The sequence below is a fragment of the Sturnira hondurensis genome, unplaced genomic scaffold, assembly GCF_014824575.4.
Source record: "Sturnira hondurensis isolate 20B ecotype Veracruz unplaced genomic scaffold, ASM1482457v3 Scaffold0001538, whole genome shotgun sequence".
Taxonomy (NCBI): Eukaryota; Metazoa; Chordata; class Mammalia; order Chiroptera; family Phyllostomidae; genus Sturnira; species Sturnira hondurensis.
The window spans coordinates 731,973-743,654 of record NW_028074169.1 but is presented as its reverse complement, the minus strand read 5'-3'; the positions used below and the strand labels follow the sequence as shown (position 1 = coordinate 743,654).

Sequence of the window (11,682 nt, the reverse complement as noted above, 5' to 3'; positions counted from 1 at the left end):
AGCATGTATTAGTACAGTTCTCCCAACACCATTTATAAAAGAGGCTATCTTTCCTCCATTGTATGCTGTGCCCACTTTGTCAAATATTAATTTACCATAGTGACATGGATTTATTAGGGGGCTCTATTCTGTTCTGTTGATCTATGTGTTTGTTTTTATGCCACTACCAGACTATTTTGATAAAAATAGCCTTGTAGTATAGTTTGATGTCAGGTTCTGTGATCCCTCCAAATTTGTTTCCCCCCCCCCTCAAGATTGCTGTGGCTATTCAGGTATGTTTTGCTTCCTTATACATTTTTGGAGTATTTTTCTATGTCTGTGAAATATGCCATTGATATTTTAATAAGAAATGCATTGAATCTATAGATTTGAGGGGGCAGTATGGACCTTTTAATGATGTTAATTCTTCAAATCCATGAACAGGGTATGTACTTCCATTTATTTGTGTCTTCTTCAGTTTCCTTCTTCAGTGGTGTTTAATTTTCTGAGTACAGGTCTTTTACCTCCTTGGTTAAATTTATTCCTAGGCATTTTGTTTTTGTTGTTGTTGCTGCTATAGTAAATGGGATCTTTTTCTTAGCTTCTCTTTTTAATAGTTCATTGTTGATGTACAAAAATGTCATCCATTATGAGTATTGACTTTGTATCCCACTACATTGTCAAATTCACTTATTAGGTCTAGTAGTTGTTTTTTTTTTGGTGAAGCCTATAGGGTTTTCTATGCACACTATCATGTCATCTGTGAAAAATAACAATTTTACTTCTTTCTTTCCAATTTGGATGTCTTTTATTTCTTCTTTTTATCTGATTGTTGTGGCCAGAACCTCTAGTTCTATGTTGAATAAGTAGTGAAAGTGGAAACCATTGTCTTGCTCCTTTTCAGAAGAGAAATGCTTTTAGTTTTTTCCCACTGAGTATGATGCTGGCAGCAAGTTTTTTATATACAGCCTTTATTACATTGAGTATGCTTCCTATATTCCCACTTTTCTGAGTGTGTTTATCATAAATGGTTGCTGGATTTTATTAAATATTTTTTCTGCATCTATTGATATAATCATGGGTTTTATCTTTCATTTTGGTTATGTGATTTATCACACACAACAACTCAAAACCTATGGGACACAGTGAAGGCAGTCCTGAGAGGGAATTTCATAGCAATACAGGCCTACCTAAAGAAGATAGAAAAACCTGAAATAAACAACCTAACCCTACATCTAAAAGAACTGGAGCAACAACAACAAACAAAAATCCCAGAGCAAGCAGAAAAAGAAGAACTCAGATCAGAGGAGAATTAAACATAGAGACTAAAAAAAAATCCAAGGATCAATGAATCCAAGAGATGATTTTTTTGAAAAGATAAACAAAATTGACAAACTGTTAACCAGACTTATCAGTAGAAAAAGAGAGGACCCAAATTAATAAAATCATAGATGAAAGAGGAGAAATAACAATTGATACCACAGAAATACAAATGGCTGTAAACAATTACTGTGAACAACTATATGCCAAGAAATCAGACAACTTGAGAAAAATTGATATATTTCTAGAAACATACCTTCCAAAATTGAATCAAGAAGAAACAGAAAGCCTGAAGAGTGCCTCGGTCCTGCCGCAGCAGGGTCCAGGGGTCCCTCGAGGTGAGGATAGGCGTCGGCAATGGGTAACAGGCAACTACACAGCTCAAAGGCAGGTGAAGCACTGTTCCTTTTATTGCAAGTACAAGCAGGTTTTTTATATTTTCATTTCTGGTAATGATTAACATTTACATGTACATAGTATAATCAGTTAAACAGAAAAAATCAATATAAAGGTAATTAGGAAAAATACGAAAGTTCCCATAGTTTCAATTATATTAAACAAAAGTTATTTTGACCAGGAGAACTATTAATCAGACAATTTGAAATAGCTCTATATTATAAACTCTATCTCCCTAGTAACTGTTTTCTACATGCTTAATAGCTAACTAGCTTCTCCTATTTCTTTGCCTGTCTAATTCTAATAGGTATATATCCCTATTCAAGGTAAAGGAGGGGCTGTTATTCTAACAACTTTAGACATTCAGGGGCTATTTCATTAGAGGGGATTTGCCTCGGAACTTACTTAAGGGGTCTGCCTTGGGTGTTCCAGGCCCACTAGCTGATATCGTCATATCCTACAGCTGCTTAATCAGGTCAGGGAAGGAGGTGTTATTTTGGGGAAAGGCCAAGGTGATATTGTTCTCAGACTGACTTAGTTGCTGTTCAGCTCTGAGAATGGTCAGCATTTCTGGGAGATTCCAAATTATCAGAAAAGTAGAGGTTAGAACACCAAGAGACAGTAAGATTAAGATCAACACCACATATCCATTCATGCCACGTCCGCCAAGCCGGAACACGCTTCTTTGAAGTCGTCCTTCCCATGCTCGGACTTTGTCAGACAGCATGGTTGGTGCTGGGACTGGACGTGGCAGAATAGACTGTTAACAACTGATAACAATAGACTGATAAAAACAAAATTGAAGCAGTATTCAAAAAACTACCTATGCACAAATGCCCTGGATCAGATGGCTTCACAGGCAAATTTTATCAAACATTCAAGGAAAAAGTAACACCTATCCTTCTCAAACTGTTCCAAAAAAATTCAAGAAGAGGGAAAACTCTCAAACTCTTTCCATGAAGTCAGTGTTATCCTAATCCCAAAAGGAAAAGACACAGTAAAGAAAGTAAATTATAGGCCAATATCCCTGATGTACATAGATGTTAAAATCTTCAACAAAATACTAGCAATCTAGATCCAGCAACACATTTTTAAAAAGATCTTTAAAAAGATTGTACACCATCATCAAGTGGGATTTATTCCAAGGGTGAAACGATGATACAATATTTGTAAATCAATAAATGTGACATAAGCAAAATGGAAGACAAAAATTAACCTCCTTTTTCTTAAAGAACTGAAAACCTGGAGGGATAGATTCTAGTTCTGGCTCTACAGTGCTAGCTGTTTCTCTTTAAGTCATTTTTATTTCTCTGAACCTGTAGTGACATTGATTAAACAAGGTCACTCAGAAACATTGTCCTTATGAGCACAAATATTCCACAACCTAAAATATTTATGAGGTCTTCTGAATTTCTCAATGACTTAAAATTTTCTTTTTAACATGGAATAAAAATATGGTTTTCAGGGCTGGACCTTGTTCATCTTGGAGCAAACAATATGGTTATGTTTGTGCAGGGAAAGTGCCTTTACATCTTGCAACCGAACCCACTTCCTCCAGACCCTGCACTTGTATTTCACTTGCCTTTGTAATTTTATTTATCACAAAACTGTAGTGCTCCATAGACCAGTAGCATCATCTGGTACTTGTTAGCTGTTCAGATTCTCAGGCCTCAGCCCAGGGGCACTCAGAGACTCCAGTGTTGGTGTCCAGCCACCTGGGCTTAGTATGTCCATTGGGTGATTCTCATGCTCATTCAACTTTGAGACCAATGACACTGTCAGCCATTCTCAGCCTTTCCTATATAATGGGTCACCTGTGCAGTTTTTCAGCCCAACACGCCCAGGTTGTCCAGTCAGGAATGCCTGGAGTTCATGAGTTTAAAACCTCATAGATGATTCTATTATGCACCAAAAGTGGAGACCCTCAGAGCTGGCTCCTGGATAACTATTTTTACTAGCATGAGTCCTGGAGCTCAGAGATGTTTCTGACACATTCCTGAGATAATTTTTCAAGGAGGAGATTGACAGTGCAAAATCCATAATTGATCTCAGGTCTGCCAAGATATTCATGATGCCAGTGGTTCTGAAACCCAGATTTTGTAATCAAGCACACTTCAGTATATATATCAACATGACTTCTCACCAGCCTAAGTCTTAGTCTCCCCACGTGGATAATGGAATGGTTTGGTCCCATGTGTAGGAGTGCTGTAAAAAAACAGAGGTGACAATTAAGTGTAATAGTGGCATGTAACATGTACCTAATAGACACTTACTATCACTGATAACACTACAAGACTTTCCCTCAAATATTTCATCTGTAAGTTCAAGCTGAATTAAGAAGTGTTCATTTCTGGAGACATTTGGCTTTTTTACTTGAAGAAAGCAAGGAAGGTTTATTGTACTGCAATGGGCCCCATTGATTCATGTCATGTTTGAAGGTAGGGAGAGGAGTTAGATGTAATGAGGAAACAGCCATCACCACTCTTTCTGTTTAGTGAACTCAAGGTGCTGATTCAGTTGAGGCTTGCTACAGGTAGGGTTTTGGGAAAGGAAAAACTTATACATATTCATCTACCATCTGCACTCAACCACAGGCACCCACACGACAACCCCCACTCAACCCCCTTCACTCCACATGCACACTTGCTTCCCAATACCAGCATGCCCCCCACACATGCACATATGCACACCTCTTTGAACTTCTTGCAAGCCATTATTTACCTTAAGTTTATCTTCTCCTAACAAAGCAGAGTAGCAATGTGATACACAATTGTAACTGAATTTAGCACATTTTCTCTAATAGATTTCTGCATGCAGCCAGGAAAACCAGGTTTCAGTTTCCTAAGACAGTTACTCTACTTTGTGGGAGGTTTGTTTGTTTAACTTTAGTGACACCTAATGAGCAGCTTCCTTGTGTGATGTCTGTGTCTCAGGTTAGTAGGATCTTATTAGGCCACCTGAGGGGAAATGGCACCATTCTGTAGGACACTGTAAAGAGGAAGAGCCTCTAGCAAAGGAGTAGGACTGTTTGCGTGAGAACACTTTTTCACACTTTGTTATCTTTTTTCAACTATACTAAGAGGACAAGGGGATCTAATGTTGGTTTCTGATTCTGAGGTCAGTCTTCTAGTACTATTCCCTAGTGCTCCCCCATGACCTTCAGGATGTCTCACGCACAAAATAGTAGGTATAATTAGAAACCCATCAGCCTCAAAATTCTGCGAGGACGAGAAAAGAGGGAGAAAAGGAAAGAATGGGCTATTGGCAGCAGGCAAAGTGGTAGTTTACAGATACTTTGAATCTCAAATTCTTTTTTTACCATTAATAATCAATTAACTCTATGCTTAGTTTCTCATGATAATATGGAAATAATGGGGATTAGTTTATACATTTAGGTTCATCTTTTCATTTTGTCCTTAACTAACAGCATGACCTTGGGGACAGGGCTTCATCCTCCTGATGATTTGCTTTCTATATTTTTTATTTGTTTTTTTATTGTTGTTTAAGTATAGTTGTCTTCATTGCTTTCTCATTTAAAGAACAAATTGCGATTTGGGGTCTTTTCTACTTCTAATAGTGGGGTAACTCAGGACATGGCTCCTCCACAACCTCAGAGAACAGGTGGCTGCCTGGCCAGCAGCCATAATCAATGAGGAAAATAATCTGTATCTGTATATCCCAGCCTTCTCAAAGTCCCTATGTCTCATGGCTTCTGTGTTTATAACACAAGTGTAGAATTTTCACACACTATTCACTCCCTAACCTTATAAAGAGACCAAGTCTAAAGGCAGGGGTGTGGTCTTTCCTGTACAAATTTGCTGCCATTGGTGCACTGCTCTGTAACATGAGTAATGAGTGGCATGTCCACATCTACAGGTCCAAGGGTGTTGTTTTTCAAATATCACAAATGCAAGTACAACTCCCCAGTTTGGTGCTCCTGCATTAAATTAACATTCTTGGATTCCATGAAGCTAAAGATTTGTGAATAGCAGAGTAACACAAGGTGCTTACTGCTTACTACATAGGGATAAAAATGCATGGCTCCTCAAAGGAGAATCATATCCCTATCCAAAATGATAAAAGTAGTTCTGTGAACAGAAGTCTGTGTTTAAGAGTTTCCAAAGTAGCTTTGTCCTACTGATATGTTTAGGAAAGTCCTTCTGCTCTCTTAGCCTCTTTCTGTTCCCACAAGGCCTTCACTTCCAGAGTTCCCATCACACCATAGTTACACAGGGCATTGCCCATGCTATATGCGTTTAAACATCCAGCCTCAGCACTTGCTACACTCCACAGCATTTCAAATTGCGGAGTTAACACAGTCACATTCTCCCATGCCTTCCCCTTCCTCACAGATAGCTCAATTCTCGCCCTACTGTCTTTCCAATACTGTATGTTTTGGGGAACCTCAAAGGCAAGCCGATGGGTAATTTTTCTGATGGGTAAAATACTGTTGTTGTTGTTTTTTTACATGATTTTATATATTTTTAGTGAGAGTGGAAGGAAGAAAGAGAGGGAGAGAAATGTCTGCATGAGAGAGAAGCATGGATCTTTTGCCTCTCGCACATGCCTTAGCCAAGGATCAGGCCTGCAACCTAGGCATGTGCTCTGACCAGGAATCAAACCAGTGACTTTTTGCTTTCCTGGATCATGCTCAACCATCGGAGCTGTGCTAGTCAGGGCTGAACCTGCTTGTTAAGCTTGAGTTGTTGCAATTCATGTTTTTCCTTATTAGTTCTGGTTGCTTAACACTGAGTGCATTTTGTGGTTGTACACAGGCCTTTAAGTTAAACAAGAAGGGAAATTATAAACCAGAAGGTCTTTAATTTGGGGGTTGCTAAGATAGTTATGGGCATATGTATAGAGCTAGGTCTTTAATTGCCTAAAAGTCTCCTGCTAGTTTACTTAATTTTGACTCTTGATCTGTTGAGCTTAACAAACTTTCATATCTTCTCATATATTGGGTTCTCTTAAAAATTAATTTAAATGCAAGTTGCTTACGCTCTTTATTTACATTTTGTCTAAATGCTGTTTAACTTTTGCTATTGAAATGTCCTTTAGAATTAATTACAAAACAATTAAAGCACATTATTTTACTTTTCTAATATGCAGGTACTGAGATAAGTGACAGGTACAAGAACAGAATGAACATGCCACTTGCATTGTATGTCTTCCAGCAGGGGTGCGGAAGGCCAAGCACTGCAACAAAGGGAGGAGAAAAGAAGGTGTTACAGACCCATCTAGGTGCTCAAAGTGTGATCCTGGACCATCCTCACCTTCCTCACCTTAGATTTTGTTCAAGTGTGGAAGCTCAGGCCCTCCCCCAAACCAGTTCAGAGCCTTAGATGATCTTACCTTTAACAGGAACCTAAACAACAAAACAAACTAGCAAGTAAAATATAACCAAAGACACTGAAATACAGAACAGGCTGACAGTGACCAGAGGGGAGAGGGGAGGGAATTTCAGGAAAAAAGGGAAAGAATTTACAGGAACAAGTATAAAGGACACATGGACAAAAACTAAGGGTGGAAATGGGAGGGAGGTGGGGAGCATTGGGTGGGGGTGGGCTGGGATGTGAGTGTAAGACAGAAAACTACTTGAACAACAATTAAATACATACATACATACATATATACATACATACATACATACATACAAGTTTCCTGGTGATTCATATGCATATTGTGGTCCTGACCTGAGAGGATTAAGTCTCATAGTTATGAGATGATTGAAGATCACTTCCTAGGAAGACGTCAGATTGCCAAGGTCAGGAAAGGGAGGGCAATGTTTTAACTATGGAATCATTTTGTGAGGAAAAAAAGGAAAATTGCTAAAGAGCCTGGTTTTCTGGTAACTGAAGGAGTTTGGGGCTGTCTAGGGTGGCAGTGACAGCTTGGAGGCAAGTGGGGTTGTGTTCTATAGGGGTTGGGTTCTTGAAGATATATCAGTGTGGGATACGTATTAGCTGGGAATGTAGCTCTAAAATCTCATGACATATTTTTTATGCTGCAGCCCAGCTGAATGTGTATGGCCAAATTATGGAGCATTTCTGAGCCTCAGTTTCCTCATATGTAAAATGGTGGTTATAGTAGCACCTACCCAATAGGTGTGTTCTGAGTATTATCCCTCACTCAGTAAGTGTTACCTGAGTGCTTAGTATTATGGATGGCTGGTGGTCTGTAAGTAGCGAGCATCATGGGAGATTTAGTGTTGCTTTTTGTTTTGTTTGGTTTTAGTTTTGTTTCTCTGGAAAGTGAATTCTGGCAATAATAAAGATAATGAAATGGAAAAAGGAACTGATGCTACTAAATTTTTGTGGGAAATCAAGAGGACCATGAACCCAGCACCAGCTTCTTTGGATTCTGCAAAGGAAAGGCCAGAATCCAAGTAGCCACGTGTCCCTGACCATTCATCCCAGAATGTGACCAGTAACAACATTCCTTGCCTTGGCCTTGTTCCACCTTGGCCTGAGAGTCAGTAAATTCTGTACCATGAGTGAATATGAGTTTACATCTCTAGAAAAGACTGATTCTGAAGCAGGAAGACACCAGGTATACAAAGCAGTTTAGGCAGAGCTATGAACCATTCCATGGAACAGGACAAGGGATTAGTGCCTTAGCCAGGTCTCATGTGGACCAGAGGAATGAAAGGCCAGAAGGACAGGCAAGTAGCATGGTAGTGCTGTAATAGACTTTGATGTCCTAGATCTGCCATTTGTCAGCCACGTAACTATGGTAGAGTTACTCAACAAATCCACTTTTAATGTATTCCTCTGTGAAATGGGGATGATGATGGTCTGCTCAGTACTATGAGTAATGTATGAGAGCATATGTGCCAGGTGCCGACCCAGCTCAGTATGGGTTGTGTTAGGACTTCAGAGTGGGTTTCGTGCCCACCATTGACACTAAGCCCTCAGGTTTTCTATCAGAGAGCTTTCCAAAGGTGCTTTTTGTGTCCCTGAATACTTTTTCTCCTTTGGCGATACGATGCTTTACAATTTGGGCTGAAATTGCAATTATTAAAGTTACTAATGGCATAAAAGCTGGGGCTGTATCTCTACAGGCCTTACATTAAACATACAATTACCTGGTTCCTACCTTTCGCCTACATGCTCAACCTCCAAACACAGTGCTGGGAACTTCTCAACCACAGATGTTCACCTCATGCCCAAAGTAAAGGTGAAGAGTGGATTTTTGAACCAGGCAAACATTTTATGAATTAGAGGAACATTTACAAGAAGGTTATCAGTTATTTGCTTAGATAACTGATAAAAAAAGTCTGGAGAAAATGTATTCCTTTTAAATGAGTATTTTGACTGAATTATAGGGTCTTCCCCCCCCCCGACAAATCACTCTTCAGTCCCTCTGCTTCCTTTGACTTGTCTATTTCCCTTAGCTACCTATTTGTGAAGAAAACAAATGCATAGAGATTTTTAAAAGTGCAATGCCAGAATGCCACAATTAACCTTTAGTTTGTTTCTCTCCCCACTTCTGCAGTTTCTTCTTAATCTCTTTGAAATTCTGATGTTGTAATTCTCTAAAATAATACACTTTTTCTCAAAAAGTTCTCCTCACTCAGTAATGAGTATATATATTCTTTTAAATATGACATTGTTTTCCAATACTATTTATTGGTGTGTTTCATTATTTTTGACATTAACTACCAGTTTTATATTTTATTGCTACTTAAGAAGAATATATTATATTTTATTTTTTATTTAATTACGGTTCAAGTACAGTTTTCTGTCCTTTACTCCCATTCCAGCCTATCCCCAAACCACTGCTCCGCACCACCCTCCCATCCCCCCCCCCAACCTTAGTTTTTGTCCATGTGCCTTTACACTTGTTCCTGTGAATCCTTCCACTTTTTTTTCTGAAATTCTGTCCCCTCTCCCCTCTACTCACAGTCAGCCTGCTCTGTATTTCAGTGTCTTTGGTTATATTTTGCTTGATTGTTCGGTTCGTTGTTTAGGATCCTGTTAAAGGTGAGATCATATGGTATTTGTCTTTCACTGCCTGGCTTATTTCACTCAGCATAATGTTTCCAGTTCCATCCAACCTGTTGCAAAGGGTAGGAGCTCCTTCTTCCTTTGTGCTGCATAGAATTCCATTGTGTAAATGAACCATAGTTTTTTTTGATCCATTCATTTACTGATGGGCACCTAGGTTGCTTTGAACTCTTGGCCATTGTAAATTGTGCTGCTATGAACATTGTTGTGCATAGGTTCTTTTGGATTGGTGTTTCAGGGTACCATTCCTAACAGTGGAATTGCTGGGTCAAGGCATGTTCATTTTTAGTTTTCTGAGAAAATTCCATAGTGTTTTCCATAATGATTGGAACAGTCTGCAATCCCACCAACAGCGAACTAGGTTCCCCTTTTCCCCACAACCTCTACAATATTTGTTGTTTGTTGCTTTGTTTATGATGGTCATTTTGACTTGTGTAAAGTGGTATCTCACTATGGTTTTAATTTGCATTTCTCTGATAGCTAGCAATATTGAACATCTTTTCATGTGTCTCTGGACCCTCTGTATGTGCTCCTTGGAGAAGTGTCTGTTCAAGTCCTTTGCCCACTTTTCAATTAGGTTGCTTGTCTTCTTAGAGTGGAGTCATGTAAATTCTTTGTATATTTTGGAGATTAAATCTTTGTCTGAGGTATCATTGGCAAATATGTTTTCCCATACAGTTGGTTGTCTTTTTTATCTTAATACTGTTTTCTTTAGCCATCCAGAAGCTTTTTGTTTTGAAGAGACCCCATTTGTTTATTCTTTTCTCTATGTCCCTTGCTCTAGGGGACATATCAGTAAAAATGTTGCTGAATGAAGTATGTGAGATTTTCCTGTCAATGTTCTCCTCAAGGACTTTAATGGCGTCACAGCTTATATTTAAGCCTTTTATTCACCTTGAATTTATTTTGGTGTATGGTGTAAGTTGGTGCTCGAGTTTCATTTTTTTGCACATAGCTGCCCAGTTCTCCCAACACATTTGTTGAGGAGGCTATTTTTATTCTATTGATTATTACTGCCCCCTCTGTTGAATATTAGTTGCCCATAGAGATTTGGGTTTATTTCTGGGCTTTCTGTTTTATTCCACTGATCCACGTGCCTCTTTTTATGCCAGTACCAGGCTGTTTTGATCAGAGTGGCCTTGTAATACAGTTTGGTGTCAGGTATTGTGATCTCTACAACTTTATCCTTCTTTCTCAAAATTGCAGCTGCTATTCAGGGTCGTTTATGGCTCCATATAAATGTTTGAAGTGTTTGTTCTATGTCTGTGAAATATGCCATTGGTACTTTAATAGGTATTGCACTGAATCTGTAAATTGCTTTGGGTAGTATGGACATTTTGATGATGTTAATTCTTCCAATCCATGAACACGGTATATGTTTCCATTTGTTTATGTCTTCCTTGATTTCTTTCTTCAGTGTTGTGTAGTTTTCTGTATACAGGTCTTTTACCTCCTTAGTAAGGTTTATTTCCAGATTTTTTTTGTTTTTGATATATCAAATGAGATTTTTTTCTTGATTTCTATTTTTGCTGTTTGATTGTTAGTATACAAAAATGTCTTTGATTTCTAGATATTGACTTTGCAACTTGCCCTTTTGCAAAATTTGTTTATTAGGCTGAGCAGGTTTTGAGTAGAGTCTATAGATTTTTCCATGTACAATATCATATCATCTGCAAACAATGTCAGTTTTGTTTCCTCCTTTCTGGTTTGGATGCCTTTTATTTCCTTTTCTTGTCTGATTGCTGTGGTAAAAACTCCCAATACTGTATTGTATAAAAATGGTGAAAGTGGACAACCTTGTGTCTTGTTCCTGATCTTAGTGGAAAGAATTTTCTTTTTGCCCATTGAGTATGATGTTGGCTGTAGGTTTGTCATGCCTGGCCTTTATTATATTGAGAAATGCTCCCTATATTCCCACTTTGCTGAGTGCCGTTATCACAAATGGGTGTTGTACCTTACCAAAAGCTTTTCCCACATCTAT

General features: G+C 38.6%; 1 long non-coding RNA gene across 1 annotated transcript; it reads left to right on the top strand.

Annotated features, from left to right (window-relative positions):
* Positions 1 to 660: 660 nt before the first annotated feature.
* Positions 661 to 11,420, top strand: LOC118975932 (uncharacterized). The gene is made up of 3 exons (XR_005064163.1): positions 661 to 676; positions 1,718 to 1,726; positions 11,325 to 11,420. It is a non-coding gene; the product is annotated as an uncharacterized LOC118975932 (long non-coding RNA).
* Positions 11,421 to 11,682: the final 262 nt, after the last annotated feature.